This window comes from Notolepis coatsorum, assembly GCF_963971535.1.
Source record: "Notolepis coatsorum genome assembly, chromosome: 12".
Taxonomy (NCBI): Eukaryota; Metazoa; Chordata; class Actinopteri; order Aulopiformes; family Paralepididae; genus Notolepis; species Notolepis coatsorum.
Window position 1 is genome coordinate 17,252,480 of NC_140176.1, and position 10,513 is coordinate 17,262,992.

Sequence of the window (10,513 nt, forward strand, 5' to 3'; positions counted from 1 at the left end):
TACTCAAGACTGGGTTTGTAGTGTACGGTGGCGATTGCAGTAATTTTTTTCTAAATTCAAAATGCGAATCTCGTTCAAATGTCAGATCGATTGAATAAGTGGAACCGTATTAAACACAGCTACCTTGAGAAACACCCTATAGAGAATGTGTCAAGTCATGTCAAGAGTCACTTTATTGTCCCATCAGCTGGGAAATTTGTCTTGGGCTTACACCCATACTGCAGCCACAGACACATACATACAGACATGACGCAACAGACTCCAAACAGAGGAGATAAACAATATAAAAGATACAATAAAGTACCTGCACAGCAGGATGTCTGGCAACACCACATATATATATAGTAATAGTATAACCAAATGTCGATTATCGGATATCTATAATATAATGACCAAATATCGGTTATTCAATAATTGCCGGCCATTTATCTGGCACTATTTAAAGGTGAGATTGGGATAAAGGAGTTTTTAAACCGGTTTAGTCTAGAGCGTGGAACTCTAAACCTCCTCCCAGAGGGCAGTAGCTCATACTCGGCATGTAAGACATGGGAGGGGTCCGAGACAATTCTATTGGCTTGCCTTAGAGTAGCCTGTTCAAAAATAGACTGCAGGGATGGGTGACCTTTCACCCCTATGATCTTCCATGCAGTCTGCATCAGACGGACCAGTTTTAGTTGTACAGACAGGTTGCCGAACCAAGCTGCAATACCGTATCTGATGAGACTCTCTAACACAGATTGGTAAAAAACTAACTAACTTTTGATCTACACCGTGAACTCGGCGGCGTAGAAAGTGCAGTCATTGTTGTAGTCTGCTACACAGGCTGTCTACGTGGGTGTTCCAGGTAGTGTGTTATCAACAAAAATCCCAAGATACTTATATGAAGAGACCTGCGAGATGGACTGTGTGCGGATGACCACAGGCCTGTGGTCCCCAACGCCTCTGGGGTCAAACACCATCTCCTTAACATTTAAAACCAGACAGTTATTGTCGCACCAATTTACAAACCACTGGATTTCAGAATAATAGTCAGCTAGGTCACTGTAACTGAGGGGTACAATTCCCTGACTGTATTGTTAGATATGGTATTTAATACCACTACCTCTTGTACTTTAACTTCTGGCCATTCAGTACATGATATAAGTATGATGAACACTTTCCCACCTGATGAAACGAATCCACACAAATGTACAAATCGAATATTTAATATAGCAAAAGGTATATACAACGTTCACTTGTTTACACTTATGATTTGAAATATGCACTTGTATGGCAAATGAGTATTCGTAGGTAAATCAACATTGAATGTCCAATCTCTGGTTACGCAGGGAGTAAGTATACAACCTGGATATTTAGGAACGATAGCGATGGTACTTAAATGATTATAGCTGGATACACTAAGGGGGGGGGGGGTCCCGCTGGTTGTAAGACAGTAGGAGGGGGGGGTTAGAGAAGCCGCTGGCGGTATCCCATCTGGCCGACGGTTTCTTGGGAGAATTCAAAGTCTTGAACACGGTGCCCACAGAACCTCGGTCCGCAGACGAATACAGCTGGACCCTCTGGTGGACGGTAGCTGCCGGTCCACAACGGAGAGACGTGAGGCGACCTCACTGGTGTAGAGCGCCGTCTCACCTGGAGTCCTCTCCGGGGGGTAGTTCCAACACTCCGCAGTGTTGGCCGTTATCCATGGAATAATCAAAGCACCCAAAGCATAATCCAAGCCGGGGAAGGCTCGCCGTCGTCCGGGTAGAGTAATCCAATATACAGGTCCAGTCGCCCTGGCCCGGAGCTCCTCGGATGCAAGCACCACTAGGGGTCTGCCCAGCCTGGTTAAGCGTCCAGATAACGTCAGGAACGATGGGGGTACTGATAACTTTATAACTCTAACCGAACGATGCACCATACATAAATAGACTATTATTAGCTTAATAGAATACGTCCAACTCGACGGTATAGTGCCAAACTATGACTATTCAACTATTAATTCACACGATATCTCAATGACTATTCTGAGGCCAAGTAGGCCTTACTACACCACACGTGCGTCGTGGGTGAGGCTTCGCGTCTGTCACTCTGTTGGAGGGTAAAGAACTGGACTAAAAGAAAGTTATACTTTACTTGCGCCATATATATATGCGCTATGAACAAATAGTACCATTCGTATTTCGCCAGACATATTCCTGCGCGGAACCGGGGCTTGCCACGACATGTTGGGCGGCACGATTGAACTTGAACCTAGGGGTATGGCAACCTGGCGCCAGGTTCTCGTCCAATGGTAGAATGAAACTATTATGGGCTGTTTAGTAGACTAAAGGGATATTCAGTGCATATTGTACAAGGAATATACAGGGGATATCAAACGATATACAAACACTATTTAAATATATATATATAAATAAATATATATATTCGGTTTAATCTGATCCTTCACAACAGTCACTGTCATTCTTAATTAGGAGGTAAATGGCATTGTCATCAAAAAGTTTAATGATGCGGTTGTTAGGATAGAGGCTTCTGCACTTGTTCGTATATATAAGGTAAAAAGCACAGGGGAACCTACTATACCCTGGGGAGCTCCAGTGTTCAGGGTTCTAGATTCCGAAAGAGTGCCATTAACACTGACCCGCTGTTTTTAACGGTTAGTTAAAAAGGAATGATAAAAAAAAAATTTATCACTTTTTCTCTTTATTTTCTATTTTTCTCCCATCCCAATTTCGCCTCGCCAATTCTCCCTTTAATTCTCCCCTGTCCTGTCTCGAACGTTGCTAGACTATGCCTCCCACTGGTCGGCTGCAGTGAGGACCAAGCCTTGCATCACGTGTCCCCTCCGGTACACGAGGAGGCAGCTGTCGCATCTTTTCACCTGAACAGTGCGATCTCTCAGTGGCGAGGAGTAACGCGTGGGAGGCTCACGCTGCCCCCGATACTTCCTGATTCTGCTGTACAGGCGCACCAACCGACCTGTAGGAGTCGCTGTCCACAACGTCCAATTGTATTAGTATGAACGACCAGCCAAGCCGGTAGCAACGCCGAGAGCTGGGCTCGAACCCAGCATATCCTGCGTTAGTGGCGAGCGCCTTGCCCACTGCGCCACTTAGCCGCCCGGAATGATACCATTTTATAATGAGAGGGTGGACATTAAGCCCATTCAACTTCCCAATTAAAAGATGCAGCTGTATCGTATTAAATGCTGAACTATCTACAAATAAAAGTCGGACATAAGAGGTAGGGTCCTCTAAGTGCTTAGATATAAAATGAACCAAGGCTGAGGCCGCATCGTCAGTACCTGTATTACACCTAGGGGTGTAACGGTGCACAAAAACCACGGTACGGTACGTACCTCGGTTTTGAAGTCAAGGTTCGGTACGGTTTTCGGTACAGTGGGGGAAAGTTTGGCTTTCCATGTTCCACTCAGGGGTGATGTAGTGTGCAGTAACTAATTGTACTTGTAGGGCTGTTAACAAATATTCTATATTGAAATTAATAATCGACTTAGTGGTTAACATACCGCTGTATTCGTTCGGTACACTACACAGCCGTTCGGTACGGTACGGTACACACTGAAATGGTTCGGTTCGGTATGGATATGTGTACCTTTACACCCCTAATTACACCTATAAGCAAACTGAAACGGATCCAAAAAAAAGCTGCCATCAGTTTTCACTAGATTGATAATTATCTTCTCTAAACACTTCATGACCACTGAGGTCAAAGCAACTGGTCGAAAATCATTATTTTCCTTGCAACCAAACTTTATTAACAGATTGCAGAATGGGTACAATACAGTACAGCTCAATACACACAATTGTTAAGGGGATGCAGACCAGAGAAAGACTTTCGTCTTGTTTACATCAGGGTCCCCCATTTTCAATTCATCAGGACATATATGACATACATGACATACAGATATACAGTACTGCTACACCTATACATTTATGACATACCAATTTGCAAATACAGTACTGTTTGGTACTGTACCGTATATTAGATACTACTCAAATGTATTTTAAATTCGATATTCACACATTTAAATAAATCATACATGTAACTCAATTATGTTTATATGTAATGGTATTTGATTTTAGTATAGTATCGTTAAATATAATATACAAAACGACTACCCCAAATCGTATAATTGATGAGCAAACTACACTAACCACAACCCTGTGCATTTAGTGTTTATGCTGTCGATTGAGGATAGACCACTGCACTTCCGCGTTACATGGAGCTAGTGGAGTGGGGGGGGGGGGGGAGACAGGCGGCTTTCTGTGTTAAAAGATGGCCTGGAAGTCTTGCTGTGTGAAGCGCTGCCACAGAAAATGTCACGACGATTATGGGAGAAACGTCAAAACCTTCTTTTTCTTCATCCATTTTTGACATTTTGCAATTTTAGCGACTTCTCAACAGAAGTTTATGTAAGTGTTCCTTCCAAGATGGCGGCCGGCATCCATAATTCCTGGTCCACTTAAGATAAGATAAGATATTCCTTTATTGATCCCCTTGGGGAAATTCAGAGACGTCACATTCTCTATAGCAGAGAGACCCTAGGCTGGTCTGTAACCGGGTGGGTCTTGGAACCATCACATGACTCCCCCGGGTCTATTAAGTCTTTTGTGGAGTGACATTTTGAATGCACATGCGACAGCTGACCCAAAAGCAGTGAATTTACACATCACTCCAATTAGCTAATGAGATTTGAAAACATCACTCATCTTAAAACCGTAATATTCTACTATGTTATTTCCATGGCGTGAGACAGTTCAATCAATATTTGTGAATATGAGCTACTCTCTCTCCCAAAGCCAGAAACCAGAGAAGCAAGAATCAAACTTGTGATCAAGTATAAAGTCTGACTGACAATGAATGGGAGACAGATTTTGTGGACCCACACAACGTTTGTTACCTCTTTTTTTTTTGTATATCTAAATGAGCTTTATTCTATAGTAGTGGTCTCAGTTCTGAAACTGAAAATGTACAGAGAACATGAGTGTTCTTCATGTATCTATAAAAGTCCTTCCCAATATTCATCGTCTATGGCGCAGCTTCATACTTTATATTTGATGACATCAGAAGTTTTAGTTTTACCACTCTACTAGTTCTTGGATTTTGGGAAAGAGTTGCACATTTTCACAAACGTTTTTGTACCGTCGTAGACCAGAGGAATAACATGTATGAATTCTGAAATTGGGCGTTCAATTTTCAATTCAACCCTCCCCCGTCTCGAACGCTGTTTCTTGCCTTCCACAAGCCGGCTGCAATGTGGACGAAGCCATACATAGCACGAGTCCCCACCGATACTCGAGGTAGCAGCCGTCGCATCTTTTCACCTGCGCGGCTCGATCTTTCAGCGTCAGGGGTCTGCGCTTTGGAGGGGCCCCGCCCCCGTCGCTTCCTGATTCTACTGCGCAGGCGCACCAACCGACCTGTAGGAGTCGCTGTCCACAACGCCCGATCCCCACCCATCAGTTTCCCACCCCCTAATACTGCCAATGTGTATTAGTACGGACGACCAGCCAAACTGAAAACAATGTGGAGAGCTGGGCTCGAACCCAGCGTCTCCAGCATTGGTGGTGAGTGCCTTGCCCACTGCACCACCTAGCCGCCCAGCAGCAATACTTTCTCATGAAAACGTTACATAGTGCTGGTTTTAAACGGACTTGGGCTTTGTGATTCTGTGTTCTCCGTTTCAGACAGTAGTTCTCCATATCAAAGTGAACTCAACTCCTCACTTCTATGCCCTCACTGTCTCACTTCCCCAAGCCTGCACTCCTGCCCTCGGGTATATCATGTACAGCATGTGCCTCTCCCCGGAGGTCTGTGGTCCCTAGGGGGGGGGGGCTCTGTGCTGGCCCAGTCCAGTTAGCAGTGCACTCAGCCTAATTGGGTACACCACGGAGCGGTTACCCCCCCACCGACCAGCCTAATGGATCTCTCGCCAGCCAGGTGGCAGGGTGTTGCGTCCTCATAGACACATTGGCAGGTATACAGTCTCTCTCTCTCCATCTCTCTCTCTCCCTCCCTCACACTCACTCACTCACTCACTCAGTCACTTTTGAGAAGTCCCCACTGGACTTCAATCAAGTCATGATTTGAGTCACTCAAATATTTAACCACACCAGTAACATTCTGCAACACACACACGCTGGAATGTCTGTAAACACGTCGTCAAATACTAAAATAGCAGCTTTTCCTCTTCCTTCACACACACACACACACACACACACACACACACACACACACACACACACACACACACACACACACACACACACACACACACACACACACACACACACACACACACACACACACACACACACACACACACACACACACACACACACACACACACACACACACACACACACACACACACACACACACACACACACACACACACACACACACACACACACACACACACACACACACACACACACACACACACACACACACACACACACACACACACACACACACACCCCTTATGTTATTATACTTGATTTACCTTCATTTCCTAAACCTCCCACTCACAGAAAGAGACTGATAAGACTCACCTGTACCCGTAGAGGGAACCCCATCACGCCTTCTCCTCTCTTCTCATGGCAAAAAACAAAACTCCCACAAAGTTAGGAACCTTTCTCCTACTCTGCCCTGCCCCCTTGTCTCTTTTCTTCTATGACCTAGTCCTCTCACCCAGTTTCTTTCTCTCGCTCTCTTTCCCAGGAGTGTGAGAATGAGTGAGGAGGCAGCAGCAGGCGTGTGTGAGATAGGAGGTGGGAGCGCTCGCACAGAATAATGAACCAAGAGAGGAGGCGATATCATTGGCCCAAGACGTTTCAGTCACTCGCCGACTGGCCAATGAAAGGCCAGAGTGACTTGTGACCGGGACCTCTTGGTCTGCGTCTCTCACAAATATGAGGAGGGTAGAGTAATTTGTGGTGTGTGTGTGTGTGGGGGGGGGGGGGGGGGGTGAAAATGTAAGATTATAGAACATTCTAATTATCCCTTTAAAAAGGTAGAATCTATAATGCCATCAAACAGTGACCTTTAGGCAAAAGAGCCCCGCTTGGTATTGCACTTTGTTTATATTCTTTTGTTTTGGTCTGATGTGTGGGTTGGAGATGATTAACTTATTATACTGTGAATTTCTCCAGAGCCATGGCCTCAACTCCAACCCACACATCAGACTAACACAAAGGATGTAAACAAAGTGCAAATAGGAGGAGGGTAGAGTCATTTGGGGTGTGTGAGAGAGAGAAAGTCAAACATGAAAATGTAAGAGAATGAGCACAATGGAAGAACATGTAACAAGCTCAAGACACACACACACACTGTCCATCAAGTTCATCTACACATTCTTTGCATTGGAGACTTTGTTTTGGCAACACATAGAACGGGAACGCCAATGACACACCGGTAAAGTTGTCTGCAAACATAATACTGTAGAACAGCGGTGCTAGTGACACAGTGTCGAGCTGAATGTCGAGCGGCGCTAGGTCACGTGATTCATTGTTGACATTCCAAAGAGGACCCAGCATTCTGATTCCCACCCACATGTTAGTAGTTAAGCAAACACACAGGCACATAGACACACATAGGCATTCCATGGAAGTGGGTTTGCCATTTCCTGATCTGATCAATACACCACCACGATTATTTTCTTCTCGTGTTTTAATCATTATCCTAGACATCAATTCTGGTCTCGGTTGTAATTCTTTGTCAAACACTTAATGATTATTGCGAAGGCTAATCTTCTAATGCTTGGATCGTTGCTCGCTCCGTCTCCATCTACCCACTCAATCACTGAGCTGGGAATACAAGAAGAGTCAGTCAATAGGACATTGAGAGGGTTGAGCTCGAACCCTTTGAAATGAGAGAGGAGGATGATGGAAATTAAGTCTCAAGTAATTAACTCAAAATCAAGTATGTTTTACTAGGTCTACTCTGTGAGAGAATGAAACTCATCATCTCCTACCACCAACATGAAGACAAAAGACGTCCCCACCCTCCTTTGTGTCCAAAGACCCCTCGCCACTCACCTGTCCTGTCCAGCCACCCCTTCACCACCTCAAGCCCCCCCTCTCAGGCTGCGGTTACACCTTTCGTTTCATTTTCGTATCATTGTCATATGCGTTTCGCCGCGACATCGTGCGCCTCGAGTCACACTTTCGTTTTTTTTTTCGTTTTTGTCACCTGAGCACACTGATGTAGTACACTGCCAAAGCAGTAGGTGGCAGTAGGTGGCAAACATGAAGGCAATTTCAACCAATCATAACTTGAATGTGCCAATACACTTCCTGGAAGCTCCAGCAAAGAAAATGTCAACAAGGCAGGCGCCTATGCCGCGCCACCATCTTGCCTATTTACTCAATGCAGCAATTCTTTTTCAGCAAAGCCTAATAAAAGTGCAATAAACAAAACGGATACATTCACTGTGTGTTCTGCCTGTCATTTGTTGATGAAACAAAACTAACATCAACACAAGTGACCACCAAGAGCGGATAGTTTAGTCTAAAAAAAGATCGGTAGCATTGTTAGCTGCATGCTAACGTCAATGGAATTTGCCATTATAACAGTATAGCATTGTGGCTAGAAGCTAACGTTAGCTCACGCTACTTAGCCAGCACCAAACTGATGATATCGGGAGCTATCAGTGGTTAGATAACATTAGAGACAACGCTGTGTGTATTAAACAAAGGTGAATAGATGACTGGGCCATTTTGTTTAATGCTTGTTAGGTTGAAAGAGGAGCTTTGAGCTAACAGGGTTTGATAGCTAATGCTAGCTCATGTTAGCCAGTGGTCATGCTAGCAGAATGAATGGATGTAAACTTTATTTAACATATTGCATAATGGGTACAATACAATACGGCTCAATACAAACAATTGTTAAGGGAATGCAGACTGTTGTAGCTTGGACTGGGGTCCTTATAACTTGACAACACATGGTAGCTGCAGCTATTTGGGACACAGGGACACGGAGCTGGGAGCTCTCTGTTGTCACCGGAAGGGCACGCAGATGGTATCTACTGCGCATGGGCGTTTTCGCAACAACGGCTCCGTGCAGACTACACGCTGTTGTCGGCGCGTTTTTTTGCGGTTCTCCAAAACGCAAACACAATTTAGCGTTTCAGCCGTATCCACAAAAAAACGCCAAAAAACGCATTTCTGTGTAATAGGGACATGAAACGTATTCAAAAACGTATAAAAAAAACACCACAAAAACACTAGTCTAACCATGGCCTGAGACAGAACAAACCACACCACTCACCATTCCAGACAAACCACCCCGAAATACATTACCCCCCCCCCCCTCATTGTATCCAAAAAACCCACAACCTCACCTCTCCTGTCCAACCAACCCAAGCCCCCCCTCCTCCCAGAGCAGAGCAAACCACACTAACTCACCATTCCAGACAAACCACCCCGAAACACATCAACCATGGACCCGAAATCCCCCCCATGGAACAGACCAATCACCCACCTTTCCAGTTCGACCACTGACAATGGACACACACACCTTTTGCCCCTCCTGTATAGACTGTATATAATGTGACCACAATGGTTGATCCGGAGCTCAGTTGGGGGACACTCGGCCAGTGTACTCTCTGAGTCATCCTGCTGTAACTCTTTGATTCTCCTGAACCTGCTTTGGTATTAAACCCATGTTTGTTCAAGCCTACATGACTGTCTACATTTGATTACTCCGGGAACAATTCTCCCACAACTCCTTAACAATAATGAAGACATATAAATGTAATGTAAAGAAAAACACATAGCGGTCATTTAGTTCTCATTTAAAACAGTGTCTCGTTGATTGAGTGTCAAACCTGTCATCACTAAAACCCACATGTTGTCTGCTACTGTCACCTTGCTAATTCCAGTCTGTCTGTGAAATTGTCTCTTGTTTCTTCAGGAATGGAGATCTGTTTTCAGTTAACACCAGACAATAGGTAAATGTGAGTTTTTAAAAGCTATATAACTTCTCTTTTTTTATTGTTAATTTGTGTAAACAATGAATTAAAAACAGACATTCTGATTAACACCATTCCCGGCCAATCACGTATATATATACGTGATTGGGAGCCGACGCTTGACGGCCAATCACATATACGTTTTTAACTAGTTTTTTTCTTTTATTCGATTTTAATATCCTATTCAATGTCACGGAGCTGTATTTTGGCTGGAAAAGGCATATTGGGACATGGAAAGTGCAGTACCGGCCAGATCCTGGTATTGGTGGCGTCTCGAGAATGCAGTAATCCTTGTTGCAGACTTGGTGTCCCATTTTTTACGCTCCGGGCGGACTTTTCTGTTTCACCAGATCGCATGGAATACTTTTTGCGACGCCGAATTCATTATGCAGTAAAGGAATATGGCATCAGCCAATGGGCATAATGATCTAGCAGATGGAGATCAAATAACTGGAAAATTCTTTTTGGAATCCAAACGGCCACAGGTAAGAGCAATTTGACGTCAATTTCAGCTCGATGTGCAAGGCTCATCCTACC

The 10,513-nt window shown here is 44.5% G+C and overlaps 1 protein-coding gene across 1 annotated transcript in view; it reads right to left on the minus strand.

The window, feature by feature from the left end:
• pld1b (phospholipase D1b) overlaps positions 1-6,722 on the minus strand; it is a 65,899-nt gene extending 59,177 nt beyond the window's left edge. The window contains exon 1 of the mRNA XM_084325757.1: positions 6,558-6,722. The gene's annotated coding sequence lies outside the window, so the exon portion shown is untranslated. The remainder of the gene's footprint in view (positions 1-6,557) is intronic.
• Positions 6,723-10,513: the final 3,791 nt, after the last annotated feature.